Raw genomic sequence first — 25,120 nt, forward strand, 5'->3', positions numbered from 1 at the left:
TGGTCTTGAACTCCTCACCTTAAGCGATCCTTTGATCCCCCAAAGCGTCAGCCACTTCTCCTGGCCTGTATTTGCCCTTTGATCCACTTTCTTTTCAATTCCCAACCATGGCTCCTCTTCCCACTTACAGAGGGCTGCAGTAAAGAGTTTAGAATCAAGAAATCTGGAGTTGCACAGATCTGGGTTCAAACTCTGGTTTAGCCACCTACTGGCTATGTGCCCTGGGAAAAGTCACTTAACTCATTGAGTCTCAGTTTCTGTGTATATAAAATGGGGATGATAATCCCTACCTATAGGGTTACTATGAGGATTAAGTGAAGTATATACTTAGGATGTATTAAGTGCTCAATAAATGGTAGTTTTGATTCACTGGTGTATGATCGGGCCCCATCCTCTCTAGTCCCAAAGTCTGGGGCTCCCTGTCAGAACTCTAGTTGGGATTTGAACTGCCTACTGTGGAGTAGTACTCTATGAAATCTGCTCTCCTAGGACCTGGCCCAATCTCTAGTCCCTGTGGGCACCCGGACCACTGTATGTTCCCTTTAGAAGAGAATAGAATCAAAGCCCTTTTACAAGTGGGTCAGTGGGCGAGCCCCGCCTCCCCAAACCCCCAAGCTCTGCTGACTGCTTGCAATTATTTCCACGTGATGCAATGCTCCCTCTCCCCTTGGGAGCAGTATTAGGTTTCCTCCCATTCCCATACACTTTAGAGACTGCTACCCCTCTCACATTTCAGACGCTGACCCACTCCTTTGCACTTTTCCCCTCTGCTTGTCTGGAGACCTGCATAATGAAATTCAGACCGCGGTGACTAACTTCCCCTCGGAGCGGGGTGGCGAGGGCTGGGCTGCCCAGCCTTGCAGGGAGTGTGCTTCTCTGACGGCCCGGACATAAAGCTGGGCGCGAGCAAGTCTGATGACTTCATTGCTTTGTGTCAGATCAGAGGTTCCTCACGCTGAAGGGAAAGGCAAACACTTTTGATCTGACGATGGGGGAGGGGGTGGGGGGTGGAGGATACATGCGATCTATAAAATGAAACACGCTTTCCAAAAACAACAAGGCTGAATCATAATAACTTACATTTGTGGAACACTCTGCAGTTTCGAAGGCTCTTTTCACACGCATTGTCTCATTTGATTCTCACAGCAGCCCTGGGAGGCAGACGGGACAAGGATTAACATCCATGTTAGACCAACACTCCTATTAGACCGTCGTGGGGAGTGCTGAGGTCACACAGCACGTAGGTGACAGAGACTGGGCCCACATGCAGGTCTCTGGACCCCACACCTCGCGCTCCATCCTCTGTGTGCTGCCGTCTTCTCTCTTGCATTTCAGACCATGACTAAGATCCAACATTTTTGAAGTTTTCCCATAGAAACATCCCTTAGGGCAGAGGGGGAATGAACATCTCAGATGCAAAGTTACTACCAAATCCCATGTTTTATTTTAAAAATTTCATCTGAACTCTGAATTCTGTGACATTCATTATGTCTTATTTATATTAAATATATTTTATATTCTTAATATAAAAGCAAAGTTTTATTTTTGCTTGCCTTAGATAAAATAGATATTTCAAGAAGATGACTTTGCTCAGCCCCTGGTACCTTTGGGGACTTGTGGCACCAGGTTCTAGATGCGTTCAAACAGTGGAAGATGAGTGTGCGACACACACGCGGCCACCTGAATACGTGCTTTATTTGAGCCTCCACCTCAATAGGGATGTGATTTTTTTTAATTGGCATTGTTGACTGGAGTTTCCTTTAAACCATATGCCCCAAACGTTCCATCCTGCATTCTTTAACGATGGAAAGACACATGTTTATAAGGTATGTTTAGTGTCTGAGAGGCTGAAGGAATGAGCTTTTGCGCGTTCCCAGATGCACTGAGTGCATTGCAGCGCAGAAAACACGTGCTCTGAGCAGGACGCGAGGAGCGGGGCAAGCAGAGCCAGAGGACTAGCTGCATGGGGCAAACTTAGCCAAAGGGTCTGAACACAAGATTTAGGGTCTTGGTAGTGTTGTAACTCTATGTACTACCTTACGCCATCCTGCAGGCAGCCTTCTCTTAGAGGAGCCTTGAGGAGGAGCCCACTATCACCCAGAGAGTGATATCTCCTCTCCACTCCTTCCAGGAGTTCAAAAATCTTAAAATCGTAACTCTGGCTCCCCAGGACACTGTGGCGCAAGCCTCAACCGACCCTGGCTGGCCTTGCCAACTCTTGCTGTCCATCCCAGAGCTGGCTCGGCCATTGCTGGTGGGCTGCTTGCTTCAGAGAGTACTCCTGGCACCAGCAATCTGTAAAGTCAAGTGAGACAATTACAGCACACTCATCAGAACAGGTGGGATCTAGTCGTTGGGTATGGTGGCCTGTAATCCCAGCTGCTTGGGATGCTGAGGCTGGAAGATCACTTGAGGCCAGGAGTTTGAGACCAGCCTGGGCAACATAGTGAGACCCTGTCTCTAAAGGAAAAATAATAATTTTTTTTAAATTAGCTGGGCACACACCTACAGTCCCAGCTACTCAGGAGGCGAAGGTGGGAGGATTGCTTGAGCCCAGGAGTTTCAGGCTGCAGTGAGCTATGATCCCTGTTGGAGTGCCTGGGCAGCAGAGTGAGATGATGCCATCTCTTTAAAAAAAAAAATACCGGATGGAATCTAACCTCAAGTCAGAGGTGAGGTAGCCATCATGACAGCTGGCTCTTCGGTGGGTTTGAAATAAATGGAAATATATTCCAAAGTGGTTTTGCAATTGTTTGCAACCACAGATTTGGGATTTGCTGAAGGAAAGCAAGAGAGGAATCAAAGGGGATGATGTCAATAGCTAGCATGTACAAGGGCTTCTTGCACGCCAAGCACTTTAAGCGCGTTAGTTCATTTGCTTCTCACAACAGTCCTCCTTTTCACAGGTAAGAACACTGAAGCACAGAGAGGGTAAGTAACTTGCCCAAGGTAAACAGCTAGTGTGTGGCAGAGCTGGGATTTGAACCCAGGGACTCAACTGTCTTAACTACCATGCTATACTGCCTCTCACTGTCTGCCCAATGCACCCACAAGTAACAGTGAGCCTTCTTTAGTCCTGTTTTATGCCAAGCAGCGTGCTAAATGCTTGACATGCAAGATCTCTCTGAATCCTGACAACATTCCAGGAGAGAAAGTACTATTGTTACTTCCATTTTCTAAATTCCTTCCAGTCTCAAATAAGGAAACTGAGGCTCATGACATTGAGACATTGCCTAAGGTTACGTAACTGGTAAATGATTCTAAAGCCCATGCTCTTAATCATTCTATTTTGCCGCCTTCCACGTAAACTGCCAACAGCCCAAAACAAACAAAACAGCTCTTCAGAGAGTGTCCTGTGTATTTTGGATACCAGATAAATGCAGGCTCATTTCTAGGAAAATGTTTGTAGGATTTGAGACCTGGGAGGTAGGCGGTGTGCTGAAACGCAAGAACCCTGTGCTGTGGTTAGAAGGTCTAGGTCCAAGTCCCACCGTTGGCGCCCGGTTTCCCAGGCTCCTCATTTGTAGCGGAGAATGGAGGACACAGCAAGCCTGCCTGTGGGAATGGAGCGATGAGACATCTGTGGTGCTCTTATTACTTCACATGTGTAAAGAGTTATCTTCTTAGCCCAACTCCTTTCATTGTTTGGATGAGAAAATAGAATCCTAGAGAGGTTAAAACAACTTGCTCAAGTCCCATGGCTAGTGCGTGACAGAGCCCCGACTCGAAAGCAACTGTTCGGCCTTTCAGTCTAGCGCATTCATCACTTTGCTGGGCTTGTTTTCTGGTATTCTCTAGAGCAAGTGTTTTTGAATTCTCCTTTCAGTACTTGGATCCATTTGTTGAACTGCTTACTTCTCTTGTGTCTGTGGAATTGGAGGTCAGAGTTTGGATAAGGCAAATGCACACTCTCCACAACCATCTGGTGGGTTCACAGTGTCCATTTCCTTAAAAGAGCAGCTGAAAAGTAGCAAAATTGGCAAACACATCTCCTGCTCATCTTGGAGGATGCACCATCAAATAGTGATGTGAGCAGAGAGACAAGGAAGGTACCATAGAGCTCTGTCATGTGGTCTTGTCTGATCTAGGGGCAGGTGTGGTGCTGTGGGGAGAGGGAATTCCTAACGAAGAAATCCAGTAGGAAGAATGCAAAGTCTCACATTTAGGTTAAAAAAATCAACTGTATCTAATGCAGGGTAATGTAGAATGCGTCACACAAAAATGACCTTGGGGTCTTTATTGTGTATGCTCAATAAGAAACAATACAATAAGTGCTTGTCTAAAAAGTGATTGCTTTCTTAGAGTCTGTGATGGTTAATTTTATGTGTCAACTTGACTGCGTTAGGGATGCCTGCATTGCTGGTAAAACATTATTTCCGGGTGTGTCTGTGAGGGTGTTTCCAGAAGAGATTAGCATTTGAATCTATAGCCTGAGCATAGAAGAGCCATCCTCAGGCCAGTTGCAGTGGCTCATGTCTGTAATCCCACCATTTTGGGAGGCCGAGGCAGGAGGATCACTTGAGGCCAGGAGCTCGAGACCAGCCTGGACAACACAGTGAGACCCCGTCTCTAAAAAACAATTTTTTAAAATTAGCCAGGCATGGTAGCATGTGCCTGTAGTCTTAGCTACTTGGGAGGCTAAGGCAGAGGGATCATTTGAGCCTAGGAGTTCTAGGTGACAGTGAGATATGATCTCATCACTGCACTTCAGCCTGGGTAAGAGTAAGATCCTGTGTCTAAAAAAGAAAGAAAGAAAGAAAGAAATCCACCCTCACCATTGTGGGTGGGAATCATTGAATCCGTTGGAGGCGAAAGTAAACTAAAAGGTGGAGGAAGGACGAATTCACTCTCTCTTCTTGAGCTGGGACAGCCATCTTCTCCTGTTCTTGGACATCAGAGATCCTGGTTCTTAGACCTTCAGACTCCAGGAATTACACCAGTGGCACCCCTCCTTCCCTGGTCCTCAGCCCTTTAGACTTGGACTGAATTACACCACCTGCTTTCCTGGTTCTCCAGCTTGCAGACTGCATATTGTGGGATTTCTTGCCTGCCTTAATTGTATGAGCCCATCCCCATAATAAATCTCTCTTATATATCTAAATATATCCTATTGGTTCTTTTTCTCTGGAAAACCCTGACTAATACAGAGTGAGTTAAGAGTTGTTTTCTAGTCCTAACCCTGTCACAAACTGGCTACGAGACTTGAGCAAGTGTTTTGAAACTTTGTCAAAGTAAAGGATATTATAGTTCCTCTGTATACATATTTAAGTGCAGATGCACAGGAAAGTACATTTTTAAAAAAAATATATTTTTAGTAATTATGGGTATATAATAGTTATATATCTACATAGTGTACATGTGGTGTTTTGGTACAGGCATACAAAATGAATTAATCAAATCAAAGTAATTGGGGTATCCATCACCTCAGGCATTTACCATTTCTTTGTGTTAGGAACATTCCAATTCCACTCTTGTAGTTATTTTAAAGTATACCCTAACTTATTGTTGATTATAGTCATGTTGTTGTGCTATCACATATTGTTCTATCTAACTACATTTTTGTACACATTAACCATCCCCACTTTATCCCCTGCTCCCTACTACCCTTCTCAGCCTCTGGTAACTATCATTCTGCTCTCTGTCTCCATGAGATTAGTTATTTTTAATATTTAGCTCCCACCTATGAGTGAGAACATGTGAGATTTGTCTTTCTGTGCTTGGCTCATCTCACTTAACGTAATGTACTTTAGTTCAATCCATGTTGTTGCAAATGGCAGATTTCAATCTTTTTTGTGGCTACATAATATTTCATTGTGTGTATACACCACAATTTCTTTATCCATTCATCCATTGTTGGACACTGAGATTGAGTTCATATCTTGGCTATTGTGAACAGGGCTGCAATAAACATGGGAGTGCAGATATGTTTTTGATATACTGAATTCCCCTCCTTTGGATAGATACCCAGCAGTGGGATTGCTGGATCATATGGTAGTTCTATTTTGAGATTAAGGAAATTTCATACTGTTCTTCAGAGTGGTTGCACTAATTTACATTCCCACCAACAGCATACAAGGGTTTCCCTTTTCCTACATCCTTGCCAGCATTTGTTATTGCCTGTCTTTTTGATAGAAGCCATTTTAACTGGGGTGAGATGATATCTCATTGTAGTCTTGATTTACATTTCTCTGAGGACTAATGATGTTGAGCATTTTTTCATATACCTGTTGGCCATTTGTATGTCTTCTTTTGAGAAATGACTATTCATATCCTTTGCCCATTTTAATTGGATTATTTGATTTTTTTCTGTTGAGTTGTTAGAGTATATAATATATGTACTTTATATATTCTAGTTATTAATCCTTTGTCAGATGGGTAGTTTACAAATATTTACTCCCGTTCTGTGGGTTGTCTCCTCACTTTGATTGTTTCCTTTGCTGGGAAGAAGCTTTTTAGCTTGATATGATCCCATTTGTCCAATTTTGCTTTGGTTGCCTGTGCTTTGGGAGTATTACTCAAGAAGTCTTTGCCCAGACCAATGTCCTGAAGCATTTCTCCAATGTTTTGTTTTAGTAGTTTCATACTTTCAGGTACTAGATTTAAGTCTTCAATCCATTTTGATTTATTTTTGTGTATGGCCAGAGATAAGGGCCTTGTTTCCTTCTTCTGCATGTGGATGTCCAGTTTTCCCAGTACCATTTATTGAAGAGACTGTCCTTTCCCCACTGTATGTTCTTGGCACCTTTGTCAAAGATAAGTTCACTATAGATGTGTTGATTTATTTCTGGGTTCTCTATTCTGTCCCATTGGTCTATGTGTGTTTTTATGCCAGTACCATGCTGTTTTGGTTACTACAGCTCTGTAGTATAATTTGAAGTCAGGTACTGTGATTCCTCCAGTTTTGTTCTTTTTGTTCAGAATAGCTTTGACTATTCTGGGTTTTTTGTGGTTCCATGTAGATTTTAGGATTATTTTTTCTATTTCTGTGAAGAATGTCATTGATATTTTGATGGGGATTGCATTGACTATAGATTGCTTTAGGTAGTATAGACATCTTAACAATACTGATTCTTCCAATCCATGAGCATGAAGTATCTTTCCATTTTTGTGTATCTTCTTAAATTTCTTTCATCAATGTTTTATAGTTTCCATTATAGAAATCTTTCACTTCTTTGGTTAAGTTTATTCCTAGGTATTTTATTTTATTTGTAGCTATTGTAAATGGGATTACTTTCTTGGTTTCTTTTTCAGATTGTTTACTGTGGGCGTATAGAGATGCTACTGATTTTTGTATGTTGATTTTGTATCCTGTGACTTTACTGAATTTTTTTTATCAGTTCTAATTGGGTTTTTTTTGGTGTGTGTATAGCCTTTAGGTTTCACTAGATATAAGATCATATCATCTGCAAACAAGGATAATTTGATTTCTTCCTTTCCAATATGGATGCCCTTCAATTTCTTTCTCTTGTCTGATTGCTCTAGCTAGAACTTCCAGTACTGTGTTGAATAAGAGTGGTAAAAGGGGGCATCCTTGTCTTGTTCCAGATCTTATTTATTTGGGTCTTCTCTCTTTCTTTCTTAGTTTGGCTAAAGGTGTGTCAATTTTGCTTATCTTTTCAAAAAACCAACTTTTCATTTTGTTGATTTTCTTTTACTTTCAGTCTCATTTATTTCTGCTCTGATCTTTATTATTTCTTTTCTTCCACTAATTTTGGGTTTGGTTTGCTCTGATTTTTCTAGTTCTTTGAGATGAATCATTAGTTTGTTTATTTGAAGCTTTTCTACTTTATTGATGTAGGTACTTATTTCTATAAACTTTCCTCTTATTATTGTTTTTGCTGTATCTCATAGGTTTTGATATGTTGTGTTTTCATTTTCATTTGTTTTAGGAAAATTTTAAATTTCCTTCTTAGTCTCCCCATTGACCCACTGGTCACTCAGGAGCATATTATTTAATTTCCATGTGTTTGTATATTTTCCAATATTCCTCTTGTTATTGATCTCTAGTTTTATTCCATTGTGGTTAGAGAAAATACTTGGTATGATTTCAATTTTTTTTGAATTTTTTAAGACTTGTTTTGTGGCCTACCATGTGCTCTATCCTTGAGAATGATCCATGACCTGAGTAGAAGAATGTGTATTCTGCAGCTGTTGGATGAAATATTCTGTAAATATCTATTAGATGCCTTTGGTCTATAGTGCAGATTAAGTCCAATGTTTCTTTGTTGATTTTCTGTCTGGATGATCTGTCCAATGCTGAAAACGGAGTGCTGAGGTCTCAATGATTATCATATTGACATCTCTCTCTCTCTCTCTAACGCCAATAATATTTGCTTTATAGACCCAGGTGCTCCAGTATTGGGTGCATATATATTTAGAATTGTTACATACACTTGCTTAATTGACCCCTTTATCATTATATAATGACATTATTTGTCTCTTTTTACAGTTTTTGTCTTGAAATCTATTTTATCTGACAGAAGTATAGGTACTCCTGCTCTTTTTTGGTTTCCATTTGCATGGAATATCTTTTTCCATCCCTTTATTTTCAGTGTATGTGTGTCTTTATAGGTGAAGTGGGTTTCTTGCAGATAACATATAGTTGGTTCTGTTTTTCTTTTTAAATCCATTCAGCCACTCTATGGATTTTGATTAGAGTGTTTAGTCCATTCACATTCAATGTTATTATTGATATGTAAGGACTTACTACTGCCATGTTGTTATCTAATTTCTGGTTGTTTTGTGGTCCTCTCTTTCTTGCTTGCTTCCTTCCTGTTTTCCTTTGTTAAATATAATTTTCTCTGGCAGTGTGTTTTAATTTCTTTTTTTTTTTTATTTTTTAATACATTTGACAATTTTATTTTATTTTTTTTTTGGAATTTGTAAGAGACTTTATTCCAGTAAACAGTTTGCAAACACCAGCAGTTTCCAGTGTAAAACAAAGATGCATACCAGAGAACACAGGGAAGGCTTGAGTTTTTTTTTTTTTTTTTTTTTTCTTTTAAAGCTTCTTCTCCTTTTAGGATTTTTATTTGTGCTAGGAGTTTTTTTTTTTTTATGCTTTATATCTAATGATTTAATTGCTCTACTAAAACTTAGTAAAATCTTTCATCTATGAGTAAATGACCTTAAAAGGTCTCTTCTTTTTTTTTTTTTTGCTCCTATTTACTTTATTTTTTTTTTCAATTTAATTTTACAGAATCAAAGAGTCTAACAGTATATCTTGTTAGATACAGTATGTCCTCATAATGTATACATTATTTCTTGTACAATGATATGAAATAATATGGGAAATATTCATGATAAATTATTAAGTGAACAGTGCAAGTTAAAAACAATAGTTTCATATTTTTTCCCCACCCCCCCTTTCCCGAGTCAGCACCTTCAAGTGTTACCACTCCCCAAACGGTGCGCAATGCACTCATTGTGTAGGCATACCCCCATCCCCTCCCCCACCCCCCACCTCAGTCTGATGTCCAATTGGTGTCGTTCCCAGATTTGTATTTAGGTGATGATCAGGGAAACCAATTTTCTGGTGAGTACATGTGATGCTTGTTTTTCCATTCTTGGGATACTTCACTTAATATAATGGGTTCCAACTCTCTCCAGGAGAACCATAGAGATGTCGTATCTTCATCATTCCTTATAGCTGAGTAATATTCCATGGTATACGTATACCACAGTTTACTAATCCAATCATGTATTGATGGGCATTTGGGTTGTTTCCACATCTTTGCTATTGTGAATTGTGCTGCTATAAACATTTGGGTACATGTGCCTTTGTTACAGAATGACCTTTTTTCCTTTGGGTATATGCCCAGTAATGGGATTGCTGGGTCAAATGGCAGGTCTACTTGAATCTGTTTAAGATACCTCCATAATGCTTTCCACAGGGGTTGCACTAGTTTGCAGTCCCACCAGCAGTGTATGAGTGTTCCTGTCTCTCCACACCCACGCCAACATGTGTTGTTTTGGGTTTTTTTGATAAAGGCCATTCTCACTGGGGTTAAGTGATATCTCATTGTGGTTTTGATTTGCATTTCCCTGATGATTAGAGATGTTGAACACTTTTTCATATGTTTGTTAGCCATTTTTATATCTTCTTTTGAAAAATTTCTATTCATGTCCTTTGCCCACTTTTTGATAGGGTTGCTTGATTTTTTCTTGCTGATTTTCCTGAGTTCTAAATAGATTCTTGTTATCAGTCCTTTATCTGATGTGTAGTATGCAAAAATTTTTTCCCATTCTGTAGGTGGTCTGTTTATTCTCTGGACTGTTTCTTTGGCTGTGCAGAAGCTTTTTAATTTAATCATGTCCCATTCATTTATTTTTGTTGCTGCTGTGATTGCCTTGGGGGTCTTCTTCATAAATTCTTTGCCTAGGCCAATGTCTGTAAGAGTCTTTCCTACATTTTCTTCTAGAATTCTGATTGTATCACGCCTAAGGTTTAAGTCTGTTATCCACCGTGATTTGATTTTTGTGAGAGGTGAAAGCTGTGGGTCCTGTTTCAGTTAATTTCTTGCTTTTTAGTTTTTGCATATCTGTTCTAGGTTTTTTAATTTGAGGTTACCACAAGGATTGAAAAACACATTTTATAATGAATTATTTTAAACATATGACAAATCTGCTTGCTTACAAACAAGCAAACAAACAAGCAGAAAGAAATCTAACAGAAATTCTACCCTTTAACTCCATCCACCATCCTGCTTTTTAACTTTTTGTTGTTCTCATCCATATCTTTTTAAAAGCTGAGGGATTTCATAGTATCTCCTAAAAAATTATTGTAGTTATTTTTGATAGGTTTGTCTTTTAGTCTTCTCACTCAAGATATAAGAGGTTTACACACCATAATTATAGCAATAGAGTAGTATTCTTTATTTGCATACTTAGTGTTACCAGTGAGTTGTATACCTTCAGTTGATTTCTTATTGTTCATTAATATCCTATTCTTTCAGATTGAAGAACTCCTTTTTTAGTATTTCTTGTAGGACAGGTCTGGTGTTGCTGAAATCCCTCAGCTTCTGTTTATCTGGGAAAATCCTTAGTTCTCCTTCATGTTTGAAGGATATTTTTGCAAGATATAATAGTCTAGGGTTAAGGTTTCTTTCCTTAGGCACTTTGAATATGTCACTCTCCTTGCCTGTAAGGTTTCCACTGAGAAGTCTGCTGCCAGACGTATTGGAGCTTCTTTATATGTTTTTTTTTTTTTCTTTTTTCTTGCTTTTCTTAGGACCTTTACTTTGACCTTTGGGAGCTTGGTTATTAAATGCCTTAAGGTAGTCTTCCTTGGGTAAATCTGCTTGGTGTTCTATGACCTTTTTGTACCTAAATATTTATATCTTTCTCTAGGTTTGGAAAGTTCTCTTTCATTATTTCTTTGAATAAATTTTTACCCCAATCTCTCTCTACTTTCTCTTTAAGGCCAATAACTCTCAGATTTCCCCTTTTGAGGCTGTTTTCTAGACCTTGTAGGCATGCTTCCTTCTTTTTTATTCTTTTTTCTTTTCTGACTGTATATTTTCAAATAGCCTGTGTTCAAACTCACTCATTCTTTCTTCTGCTTGGTCAATTGTGCTGCTGAGACTCTGATGCATTTCTCAATTTACCAATTGATTTCTTGAGCTCCAGAATTTATCCTTGATTTTTTTTTTTTTATTATTTCAGTCTTTTTGTTAAATTTCTCTGATAGGCTTCTGAATTCCTTCTTTGTCAAGAAGGTTACTGAGCTTCTTCAGTACAGCTATTTTGAATTCTTTGTCTGAAAGGTCATGTATTTCCATTACTCCAGGATTGGTCACTGGTACTTTATTTAGTTCTTTGGTGTGGTCATGTTTTCCTGGATTTTCTTGATACTTATGGATGTTTGCCAATGTCTGTGCATTGAAGGGTTAGATATTTATTTTAATCTTCACACTCTGGACTTGTTTGAACCTATCCTTCTTGAGAACCCTTTCCAGATATTCAAAGGGAATTGGGTGTTGTGATCTAAGTCTTTGGTCACTGCAGCTGTATCAGCACTGGGGCTACCTCATGCCCATTAATGCTGTTGACTCTTAAAGACTCCTGGTGGTACTGCCTTGGTGAGCTTGGGTAAGATATGGGAGAATTCCCTGAATTACCAGGTGAAGTCTCTCATTCTCTTCCCTAACTCTCTGTACTGGGCTGCTGCAGTTGGGGGAGGAGTGATATGGGCACTCCCTTATGGACACCAGTGCCAGGTACACCTGAAGCCAGCCCAGTCTCACCCCAAGCCTGCGGTGACTGCTGCCTGGCTACCTCTAATGTTTATTCAAAGCCCAAGGGCTCTGTAGTCAGCAGATGGTGAATCCTACTGGAACTTATTTCTTCCCTTCAGGGCAGCATGTTTTCTTCTGGCTTAGGGTGGGTCCAGAAATGCTGACCATGAACTAAAGCCTGGACTCAGGGTCTTCGGGAGTCTTCCTGGTACTTTATTTTACTGTGGCTGAGCTGGTGTTCAAGTTGCAAAACAAAGTCCTCTGAACTCTTCCCTGTCCCCAGTTTTCTTCTTCATGGAAGAAGTCTCCCTGAGCTGTGCTGCCTGTAGTTGGGAGAGGTGTGATATAGGTACTGGCTTGGCCACCACCATTGGTGTCTCACTGGGTCATGCACACCCCAAGTCCACTGGCTCTAAGCCAGCAATGCCACAGGAATTGCCCAAGGGCTGCAGCTTTTGTGGCCCAACTGTCTTATGAATTTAGCTCAGGCCCCAGGCTGCTTTTTGTCAGCCAGTAGTGGGGGTAGCCACAACTCGGGTTTCAGAGCAGAGGATTTCCCTCTGGCCAGGCTGGTCTAAATGCTCCCTCTGTGGGCACCAGCAGAATTCTGCCCTGTACTGTGTTCCCCTGTGCCAGGGTGGCCCTGAGTTTCAATGCAAAGTTCCACAATCACTTCACTCTCCCTCCCCTGGGCACACAGATTCTCTCTCCACTCGACTGCTGACTTGGCACTACTGGGGGATGGGGAGGGGTGGTGTAGGCATTGTCTTTTTTGCCCTCTTTAGTGCTTGTTTCCTTGATATAATGTTAAAACCAGGTAGTATGATCACTTGCCTGATTTTTGGTTCTTCTGAAGGTGCTTTCTTATATGGATAGTTGTTGAATTTGGTGTTTGTGCAGAGCAACGTCACTGGAGGTTTCTGTTTGGCCATCTTGCTCCCAGAAACTATTTCTGAGCATCATATTAATATTTAAGCCTTGTATTGACAAGCTGGAGGAGAACTAGAAGTTTCTGACTGGGCATTAGAAGGGAATTGACCTTTGTGGGGGCCTTCCATGTACTGGACACTGCATTAGAGTTTTACCTATATAGTCTCAGTTACTCTTCACACCAACCTTGAAAGGTAGTTTTTATTATTCTCTTATTTTCTTTTTAAGGGAAGAAACTTGTCCAAGATCACTTGATAGTGGCAGAACTAGCTCCTAAACTCATGTCCTTCCCATTACCATGATAGTGAAAGATCTAAAATCCAGGGAATTAGATTTATTCCTTTTTGGTCCCAAAGAAGCTTGATCCAGAACATAAGCATTATAGAGAAACAGATAGGAAGTTGATGTCAGGAAGAACTTTCCATTAGAGGGTGATTCGGCAAAGGATCCAGATGTCTTCACTCATCCCAAGTGTCTCCTCACTGAAGGTGATGCTATCAATGACAGCCAGTGTCCCCTCAACTTGTGCCACTCCTGGGCACTCTGGATCCACCTCCAATGGTCGAGTCCTGTGAGTCTGTGCCTAAGAGCATTCTCTGGTCACTGAAGCACATTCCACTTGCAGGCTGGAAGTGATGGGGGAATTATCACTTCCCCTGGCAGCTAACACCCAATGACTGATGAGATAAATACCCCGGCTTCTTGCCCTCGGGTGGGATAACTGTGGGATGTATAATCCCTGCTTTTGTGCAGTGTTCCCCAGCAGGATGACACGCCAGTTGGTGGAAACTTGCTTCATTGTCTTCTTCTCTTCACTGTCTTACTTTCCACTGCCCAACCAGTGTTCTCTGGAATACACTCTCAAATAAGCCACTTGCACTCAAATCCTTGCCATAGAGTTCACTTCTGGGGGACCCCAAAGTAAGGCAAGCTCCATGATTCATGAGCACTAGACTGAATGTCAAGGGATTTGAGTTTTCATCTAGCTTCTTGGCCATTTGCTTTTGGGTAACTCACTAACTCTGGCTCCTCATTTTCTCATTTGTAAAGTAAGAACATTGGGCTAGATGGAATATATTTGTGTCATCTATATTAATGTCCATAAGAATACCTAGCACTTGAATTTGTAGAGTGCTTAACCGCCCTCCCCCCCCCCCCCCCTTTTGAGACAAGGTCTGGCTCTGCATCCTAGGCTGGAGTACAGTGATGCAATCACAGCTCACTGCAACCTTGAATGTCTGGGCTCAGGTGATCCTCTTGCTTCCGCCTTCCGAGTAGCTGAAACTGCGCCACCACACCGGGCTAATTTTTTATTTTTTGTAGAGATTGGGTCTCAGGTCTCACTATGTTGCCCAGGTTGGTCTGTAGCTCCCGGCCTCAAACAATCCTGCCTCAGCCTCCCAAAGTGCCAGGATTACAGGTGTGAGTCACTGCACCTGGATTTTACCTGTTTTTGAAAGACCCTTCACACCTTCACATCTGTGTCTCATTTGATCCTCAAAATCCTTCTATGAATTAGACAAGATATAAATAACTTTGTGCATGTAAGAGATTAGATAATTAAACACCATAAAGAATTAGTTTTCTTTTTTCTCTTATAAATATTTTAACTAATTTGCTCATGCTGTCCTCTAATCTGAGTGATTCTCATACTTTATTCTTCTAATTTCCATCTCCAACCTTGATGTATAGAACAAATTTCCTGTCTCTTGATGACCAGAAAGTGTCTGGAATTGTGGCTAAAATAAGAAGGGATCCAGAGCCTTGGGGATATAAAGTTCTATATTCTACAATCTGTACTAGGTGAAGTGCTGAGTGGGACAAGAATGTGGAAGTGAACATAGTCCCTGGGTTAGGTACAGGTGGGTAGTCATAACTGAATAAACCAAGTCTGGGCTCTCTGAGGGCTGGACTGTGTGTGTGTGTGTGTTTGATCTCTGTATCATCAGTTTCTAAAACTGTACTGGGTATATGGTAGGCATCAAGTAAATATTTCTTAAGTGCCCATGCATGCATGCATGAATAATGGCACCATGGGGGTTCTGGGGAAATGCCATATTACTGTTGGAGTGGTCAGGGTAGCTTTCTAGAGACGATGGATGGAATTTGAGGTGGGCTTGAATGACTTTCAATATTTCAGTTGTCAGAGAGGGCGTCTTGCCAGAGGGTATGGCATGTGCACATAACAGAGACAAGGATGCTCAACGTATGTTTAAGAAGATGGGACTTGTGTGGCTGACACATAGTGTTCATATAGGGTACGGTTGGGCCAGATTAGTGGAGGCCTTCGAGGCCAGGACCAGCAGTCCAGGAGGCAGCGGTGAACTGCTAAGGGTTCTGAGCGGGGAGAGGCCTGGTTGTGGCAAGGGAGGGAGGGTAGTCAGAAGCCAGTGCAGGGTGTGGATGGAAGAAGGGACAGAGAGGAGGCAAAACTGTGAGGAAGGGGACCACAGCAATTCCAGCAGTAGTGCAGGGGGCCTGATTTAAGGGGGTAAAGTGGAAATGGAAAAGGAAGGATGGCTGCAGAATTTGGTACAACATAGAGTTTAAGAACATGGGCTTTGTGATAAGGCAGCCTGGCCTCAAATTCTTTCTCTGCTGTGTGATATTGAGTGAATTACTTCTCTTCCATTGTCTCATTTGTAAAAAGGGGCTGTGATACTTAACTCATAGGGTGATGCTGAGAATGAAGTAAAATAATGTATGTAAAGTACTAAGCAAAATGCTTGTGCATAACACTGTACATGATAGAAGTTTTTTTAAAAAATTATTTTTATTATTATAGAACAAAGAAAGAAGGATTCAGCTGCTGCTGAATTACCCAGGGTTTAGAGATTATTATTATTAGAGTTTCATGCAATCTGTCCACTAAAATTTTGTTGGTGGCCACACTCTTTCCTTAGATCCATGAAGAACGAAGTATGTAACTAGTACAAGCCATAAGTACGAAAGAAAGTCAGTACTGTAGGGTTCATGGGCACGATGGTAATTAGAATAATGACCTCCCAAAGATATCTACATTCTAATCCCTGAAACCTATAAATTGCTAAGTGGCAAAAGGGACTTTGCAGGTGTGATTAAGTTAAGGATCTTGAGATGGGAAGATTGTCCAGTGAGTGGCCCCAGAGTAATCACACAGGTTCTTGTAAGAGGGAGGAAGAGTACCAGAGTCAGAAAAGGCAGAAAAGATGTGACAATGGAAGAAGAGGTCAGAGTAATATTTAGCGGTCATGAACCAAGGATTGCGGGCAGGCTCTAGAAGCTGGAAAAGGCATGGAAACAGATTCTCTTCTAGATCCTCCAGAAGTAGCACAGCCCTGATGACTCATTTTAGATTTCTGACCTCCAGAGCTGTAAAATAATTAACTGATGCTGTTGTAAGCCAGCAAATTTGTTATGGCAGCAACAGGAAAAGAATACAGGCAGTAGAGATGGTATCTTCATGTTGATCAGCAAAGGTTTTTCTACTCCTAACTTTTGGTTGACTGCATGAGTTATGTTCTAACTCTGCAACAGGGTAATTTGTGTTAGTTGGGGAGCCGTAGCTGCTATTGCAAAGAGACATTGATATAGATTGACTTAAAGAACATTGATGTTTCTCACGTAACACTCTGAAATGCCTGTTTCAGGCTGGCAGGGGGTTCTACTCCACAGTTACTCAGGGAACTAGGCTGAAGGCAGCTTGGCCATCTTCAATGTGTGATTCCAAGACTGCTAATTACATTTAGAAGGCAGAGTGGTTGTGCTATTACAGCCACCAGGAAGAGTGCACTTTAGGAGGCAGTGGAAGAGGCATACTTCACTTGGTGAGAACTTAGTTGCATGATCACACCTAGATACAAGCAGGCCTGGGAAGTGAAGTCCCTGGCTGTGTAGCCACATTCCAGGCAGAAACTATTACCATGGAAAAAAGGAGGTCACCGAGTAGTTTCTGTCACATATGGTCCCAGTCTGACTTGCAGACTGCAAGCTCCCCAAAGCAAGGACTGTGCTTTTGTTCACCCAAGGCAACCCCAGTACTTGGCACAAGTGTTTGGCACATGGTAGGTGCTCAAAATGCATGTGTTGGATGAATGAAGGCATGAATAAGAAATAAAAGGATGAGTAGATTTTCTTTTTAACAGCTGTATGACTTCAAGCTCATCTCTTAGGCCTTCATCTCCCAAACCTTCATCTCCTCATCTATAAAATGAGTCTAGTGATGCAGGCTCTGCCTCCCAGTGTTGTTCTGAAGATAAAATATGGCCATAAGAAAAAACATTTTTATATTCCTCTGCAGTTTACAAAAGCACCTTCCTATCTTTGGGCTCCCTTGATTCCTACTAACTCTATGGGATGCTATTACTTATTATCCCAATTTTGATGGGGAAACCGAGGCTGAGAGGGGTCGAGGGGATGTGCTAAGTGTAAAGTGACCCTTACAATACCAAGGCAGCTGCAAATGGAGGTTATCGTGCTCAGGCCTGGTCAGTGGAAAGCGGTTGCTATGAGAGTTCTGATGTAACTGTGTTGGTTCTGTGTGGGTTTAGTCAGAGGGTGCTTTCCAGAAGAAAACAGGAGAACTCTGTTATAACTGTGCTGCCACAAAGAAGGGAAGAGCAAAAATGACACTACAGAATCCTTGAGTCATTATTAGATGATCCCGTGTCTTTGCAGAGAGGGAAACGAGACTTCAGCACTCCACTGAACCATAGAGATCATTCTGGTACAAATTCCTCTGTGGTCCAGAGATGGGAGGTACTTTTTTTAAGGTCACATTATTCATAGAGTGACCAACCATCCTGGTTTGCACTGAAATTTCCACCTCCCAGGAAACTTCTGAGTCCTGAGCAAATCAGGTAAACTGGTAAATGTTTTTCAGATTCCCAAGACTCCTTGATTCAAAAAAAGTGCTTGTTAGCACATGGAACATAATCATCAGTGACTTACTTTGCCCCTCCAAGCTTCAATTTTCTCATCTGTAGAATGGCGGCAATAATACTGAACTCAAAGAATTGTTGCATGCATTAATTCAGAAAGTGCATACAGAGTGGTCACTGAATCGTGGGTACCATGACTATTATCGTTACTTATCAGGACCAGAAGTAGTAGGTTATCCTGGTCTTCCAATTAACTCTGCTTCTACTACTCTTGGTGGCCTCTGGTAGGATTAAGAAGTCACCATAATAGGGTTTTGCTGCACATGAAACAAAATTCCTATATTATAACTGAGAATTTTGGTAAACTTAGTTGCCCAAGTAGCATAGCTCTTTCTAGTGAACAAAAAGTTTTTGCTGTCTATACTAAAAGTCACATCTTCCAAAAGGAATGCAGTCCATAGTTCAACTGTACCCAAACGATTTCTTTTTTAGATTGTGAGAACAAGCTGCTATCAAATACACTATAAAATGGAAGGATTTAGATGTATCTGGCACCAAGGGTTTAACTAAAGTTTGTGGTAGGAGAGAATGACTGCATTTCTTATATCATATTCAATTATGTATAATAAAGACTATTTGGGATGGAGCTACCCTCTGACCACATTTTTCTGTTGTTGCCGTGCCTGCCCACGCAAATATGCTTGATTGCATTACACAGAGAGAATAACAAAATCTGGCATTTCATGCTAGATTTAGAAGACTGTCTGTTTCCCTGTTGTAGTGTTCTGAGTGGGCGTTTGAACTCTGAAACCCTGAAGACTGAGCCCCTCAAACAGACTCTTTCTGTGTCTCAGTGGGAAACTCTTTGCTTCTCTTCTTCAGTTTCTTCAGCTGTAAACAGGAATGCAAATAATTCCTTCTAGCCCAGGGATTCTTTGAGGTAGTCTGCAAAGTTACACAGAGATGAAAAACCCTGTAGTGACAATATACGCCTAATGTTATGAATCTAGAGCTTAGAGTGCAGTGAAATTAAAAAAAAAAAAAAAAAGAAAGAAAGGATACAGCCTTCAAGAGAAAAAATCCAAAGTGCTTTCTGCTCAAACTATGGTGCTTTGTGCATACATTTTGGAGATAAATTTCTGTTCAACTTCCTGGAGTGTTCCTATAAATGATTTTCTACTCTTTTCCCTAAAAGAAGTCCTCTCTGTCATAGTATTTTAGGATTCCCTCCACACCCCCTCCCTTTTTTTTCCAACTGTAGTAAAGAAAAAAAAAATTGAGTGCAGCTTCCTTGTTGATGGTGGAGAACAAATCTGTATCTCTTTGGAAGTTTGTTGATCAAAAGATTTGTGTCATCTGTGTGTAGTACATTTTTCTGAGGGGAAAGGCAGAGTAATCAAGAATGCTTCTTTTCTGAGAGGAAAACAGATGTATCATGTGTGTAATGGGACTGTGTTTTTAAAACAAAGTCAAGAGCCTGGGAGAATTATAATAGTGATGTCTCTGCAAATGTGTGGAGATAATGGTGGCTGGAAAAGAGATCCCCACATTCCAGGGTTTTTGGTGTCTATGGCAAAAAGCAGATGAAATGTGTCAATAAAATCTGGCATTTATTAGAAAGATAAGAAAGTCTGGAGTCAATGGTATACTCCAGTAAGACAAGAAAAGGAAAACAGGAACATTTCTGGATGCTGATACCAACTTCTGCCTTGGGTCTGGTGGTACCTGTGTTTATTATTTAAAATTTATAACATATTTCCTTAAAATGATTGTTGGTTTTTGGAGTGCTTCCTTCTTGGCTTTACAGTGTTTACAAATCACACCAGAAAATAGATCTTTAACACTATTATTAAAAAATAATAATAGGAAATGGGTTGCATTTAATGCATTTTCTCTAGGGGAATGAACTCCACAAAAATATTAACTACAAGCATTTTACTGTTTAACAAAACAAAACAAAACAAACAAACCACAGACATACAAAGAATCAGCTAATTCTCCTCCCATGAGTGGCTCTTCTATAGCTGTATGTGACAGTTATTCTCATAGTAACTTATGTTTTATAGTGGCAAAATCCAGTATAATCAGAATACTTAACACTTCAAGTTATTCTTTGCATTTTGTAGTTAAGACAAGAGACAAATGAGGAGATGTATCTGTTTCTAGATTTTAGTTTCCAAACATATTTTTAGGTTGCATAGTACTGTATAGTTTCATTGCTGGCTTCCTGATTCAATGTTTAGGTTGAAAGAGGAAAAATATTTTGTATTGACAAAGGATCAAGAGCAGATGTTCTCCAAGGTCTCACGCATACGTTTTAACTTAGTTTGTGTGCTGTGAGGAACTATCTCAGAGCCAAAAAAGTGATCTGTATTCACTAATTGTAGGCAGTTTGGTAGGTTTCTCAAATAAAAATAACATTTTTGTGTATTATCACTGTTGGTTTTCCCCCCTCTCTTCCTGAGTATTTTTCGTGTGTTTACTTCATGGGTTTGGCTTAAGGTTGAACGTGGAGCTATCTCAACTTCTGGGCAGCACTGGTTTTTACATCCATAAGTTTCCTTAGGAAATTTAACATGGTAATGAAATTATTTAAAAACTGTGGCTATTGGACCACAGGTCCATGGAAACAGGGCAGCCATCGGGTAAATTTGATCAAGGTAGAATGTCAAGTTGGATCATTTGAGAGTCAAGACCCCCCAAAATAGATCCAGATTGCGTATCTACATTGCTCTCACATGCTGGGAGATTGCCAGCTCTCGGTTTCAATTGGTGTGTGTAGAAACCACTCATGCGTTCAGCCTAAAGGAGGTCAATTCTGTTGAATGGCTGGCCGAATGTCCACACAGCTAATCGTTATTTCTAGATGACAAATCGTGAACATGGTTGGTCCTCTGGAAACGAAGGTTAACTGCGTGAGGCAGAATGGCGGAAAATATGGGTTGTAGGTATCAACGTCTACAGGGGCCACGCTCCTGTTACAACGAGCGAGGCAGGCCTGGGGTTGGGGTGTGAGGAAACGCTGGGGACCTTGAGGATCTGAGGGGACCCACCTCATCTGACAGGTCACCTACTCCTCAGCTCCTGCTCTCCACCGCCCTTCCTCAGTGAGGGTTCATTGTTGCCAGATCTGTTAATTTTTTGCAAAACAGGCAGGAAATTCATGTTTTTATGTGAAGTCGCTCACGTTTAAACGTTGGTTTAAATTTCTTAAAATGCTATCAATTCAAAGTCTAAATGCTTCAGAAGGCCAAACAGGACCACAGGCGCCATTTTGAGAACCCCTAATAAGTGACTCTCTGAGAAGAGAAGACCCGCCCCACTCCCAACCTAGAGGCTGTTTTCCGAGGAGCCCTAGTGGTGTCTCTTTTATAACAGAACACTGGACTGGGAGTTGGGAGACTGGATATGCCAACTCTACCTGTCTTGACTGCGTGATCCAGGGCAAGCCCTTAATTTCTCTTATCCTCAGCTTTTTAATACTGTCTATCAATTTATAATATTAATACACATTCTACTTATCTATCTCACAGATTAGATTCACCCAACTAATATGTATTAAAAATTTGCTTGAGCATATCCTATTTTATTTAATCCTTAGGAAGTCTTTATGAGGTAAATATTCCTAACTTGAGTAAAGATAAAGAAACTGAGATTCTGCAAATGTTAAGGAAACTGCTCAGAGTCATAGGGCTAACTGATGATGCAGTAGAGATTCAGACAGACCAGATTTTCCAATTTTGAATTCTATATTCCATTGTGAAGGCAATTCTTAAAATAGGTGAGGGGCTATAATCCATTTAAATCATCAACAACAACAGCAACAAGAATAGTATTTTGGCCTTTTCTTATCAAGAATTTAAATACACAGTATAGAAATAGAATCTGACCTGGGCAAGTTACTATATATCTCTAGATCTCAGTTTTCTTAACTCTTAAAAGGGAGAAGTAAGACTTGAGCAGAGGTGGTAAATTGGCATTTTGAGGGCTGTATTTAGCTTAGTGATGTTTCATTGGGAATAGATACATTTTTTTTGCTTTCTTTTTTTTTTTTTTTTTTTTTTGAGACAGAGTCTCACTCTGTTGCCCAGGCTAGCGCGAGTGCCGTGGCGTCAGCCTAGCTCACAGCAACCTCAAACTCCTGGGCTCAAGGGATCCTCCTGCCTCAGCCTCCTGAGTAGCTGGGACTACAGGCATGAGCCACCATGCCCGGCTAATTTTTCTATATACATATTTAGCTGTCTATATAATTTCTTTTCTATTCTTAGTAGAGATGGGGTCTCGCTCTTGCTCAGGCTGGTCTCGAACTCCTGAGCTCAAACGATCCGCCCACCTCGGCCTCCCAGAGTGCTAGGATTACAGGCGTGAGCCACCGCCCCCGGCCTTTTTTTGCTTTCTTAAAAAAATAGGTTATTGAGATATAGCTGACATAAAATAGAGCACACATTTTTAAGTGTACAATTTGATAAATTTTGACACATAAACACACTCATGAGAAACATCACCACAATCAGCATAACGAACATATCTATCAATTCCAAAAGTTTCCTGATTCCCTTGTTTCTCTAGCCTTTGACCTTAAATAACAATGGATCTGATTTCTTTCACTATACATTTGTTGGCATTCCCTAGAATTTTATGTAAATGGAATCCTACAGGATGTGCTTTTCTTTTGTTTCTTTTTCTTTCTTTTTTCTTTTCTTTTTTTTTTTTTGAGTCTCACTCTGTTGCCCTGGCTAGAGTGGGGTGGCATCAGCCTAGCTCACAGCAACCTCAGACTCCTGGGCTCAAGCGATCCTCCTGCCTCAGCCTCCTGAGTAGCTGGGACTACAGGCATGCACCACGATGCCTAGCTAATTTTTCTACTTTTAGTAGAGATGGGGTCTCACTCTTGCTCAGGCTGGCCTCAAACTCCTAACCTTAAGCTATCCTCCTGCCTCAGTCTCCCAGAGTGCTAGGATTACAGGCATGAGCCGCCGCACCCGGCCTTCTCTGGCTTCTTTTACACAGCTATCTGTCCATGTTGTACTGTGTATTGTTAACTCATTTCTTTAGATTGCTGGGTAGTGTCCCACTATAAGGATGTACCATAGTTTGTTTATTCATTCACCTGTTAATGGATGCTTGGTGTGTTCTACGTTGGGGCTATTATAAATATAGCTGCCATGACCATTCATGTGTAAGTCTTTGTATAAACATATGCTTTCATTTCTTTGGGGCAAAAGCCTAGCAATTGTATGGCTGGATCACATGCTAGGTGTATGTTTAACTTTTTAAGAAACTACCACAATGTTTTCCAAAATCACACCATTCTACATTCCCACTGGCAGTGTATGAGAGTTCCAGTTTCCCCCATTCTTGCCAACACTTAGATGAGCAGTCTTTTTAATTTCCATTCTAATATGTAGGTAGTGGTACCTTACTATGGTTTTAATTTGAAATTTCTTGATGACTAATGATGTTGAGCGTCTTTCATGTGTTTATTTGCATATCTTCTTTGGTGATATATCTGAGTCTTTTGCTCATTTTTATTGTTTGCTTATCATTGAGTTTTTGAATGTTCTTTACATATTCAGGATGCATGTCTGTTATCAGATAAATGACTTACACATATTCTCTCCCAGTCTGTGGCTTGTCTTTTCATTCTCTTGGCAGTGTCCCTTGAAGAGCAGGAGTTTTTAATTTTGATAAAGTCAAATTTATCAATTTATTCTTTTATGGATCATGCTTTTGGTATCATTAATTAAGAGATATTTGCCTACTCCAAGATCACAAAAGTTTTCTCCTATATTTTCTATGTATTTTTTCTATGTAATTCTACATAATTTTTATATTCTTGACACCACTTAAAAGTTGGAAGACTTCATGAGAAATTTGAATTTCCAGTTACTCTTAAAAATGGAAAAGCTGGGAATACTGGCCTGCATCCCACAGGATGGTGCATGACTGGATCTAAATTATACTCCAGTTTACCAAGGTCCCACTGGGCTGGCCTCAGGCATTTACATTCCCTATCTTGCCACTGTGAGTACCTAGATCTACCAAACCACCGCTAGCTGCCCTCTATGACCCCTTAGGTCTTCTATTTAGATCATCTATTCATTCATTCTTCTATCTGTTGTGATAAGTTGAGTTTTTCAAGGAATTTGTCTATACCATCTACAACCTTATGTGTTGGCATAGGGTTGCTCAAAATTGTCATTAATTGTCCTCTATTATCTGTAGGACTTGTGGTTATAGTCTCTTTCATTTTTGATATTGGTAATTCATGGGATTTTTCTCTCTTATTTTTCTTGATCAGTATCACTAGGGGTTTACCAACTGTATTAATATTTTTAAAAAATAAACTTTTGGTTTTATTGATTCTTATCTATTACTTATTTTTTATTTCATTAAATTTTTTTCTTATCCTTGTTACTTTCTTCTCACTTTTTTCAAGCTTGTTAATGTGGATGCTTAAATCATCATTTTAGATTTTTCTTGTGTTCTAGTATAAATCATACCACTTCAGCTGTATCCTCCAGATTTTAATATTTTGTGTTTTTCTTATTTAGTGTAACATATTTTCTAACTTTTCTTGTAAATTCTTCTTTGATTTCAAGGTTATTAAAAACGTTGATTGATTTCCACATGTTATGTGGATTTTCTACATATCTTTTTGTTATTGATTTCTAATTTACTTGACTTGTGGTCAGAGAATATGATTTCAATCTTTTGAAATTTATTGAGACTTGTTTTATTGCTTAGTACATAGCCTATCTTTTATTTTATTTTATTTTATTTTTGAGACAGAGTGCCGCTTTGTTGCCTGGGCTAGAGTGAGTGCCGTGGCATCAGCCTAGCTCACAGCAACCTCAAACTCCTGGGCTTAAGCAATCCTACTGCCTCAGCCTCCCGGGTAGCTGGGACTACAGGCATGTGCCACCATGCCCGGCCAATTTTTTCTATATATATTTTTAGTTGTCCAGATAATTTCTTTCTGTTTTTAGTAGAGACGGCATCTCGCTCTTACTCAGGCTGGTCTCGAACTCCTGACCTCGAGCGATCCACCCGCCTCGGCCTCCCAGAGTGCTAGGATTACAGGCGTGAGCCACT

The sequence above is a fragment of the Eulemur rufifrons genome, chromosome 8, assembly GCF_041146395.1.
Source record: "Eulemur rufifrons isolate Redbay chromosome 8, OSU_ERuf_1, whole genome shotgun sequence".
Taxonomy (NCBI): Eukaryota; Metazoa; Chordata; class Mammalia; order Primates; family Lemuridae; genus Eulemur; species Eulemur rufifrons.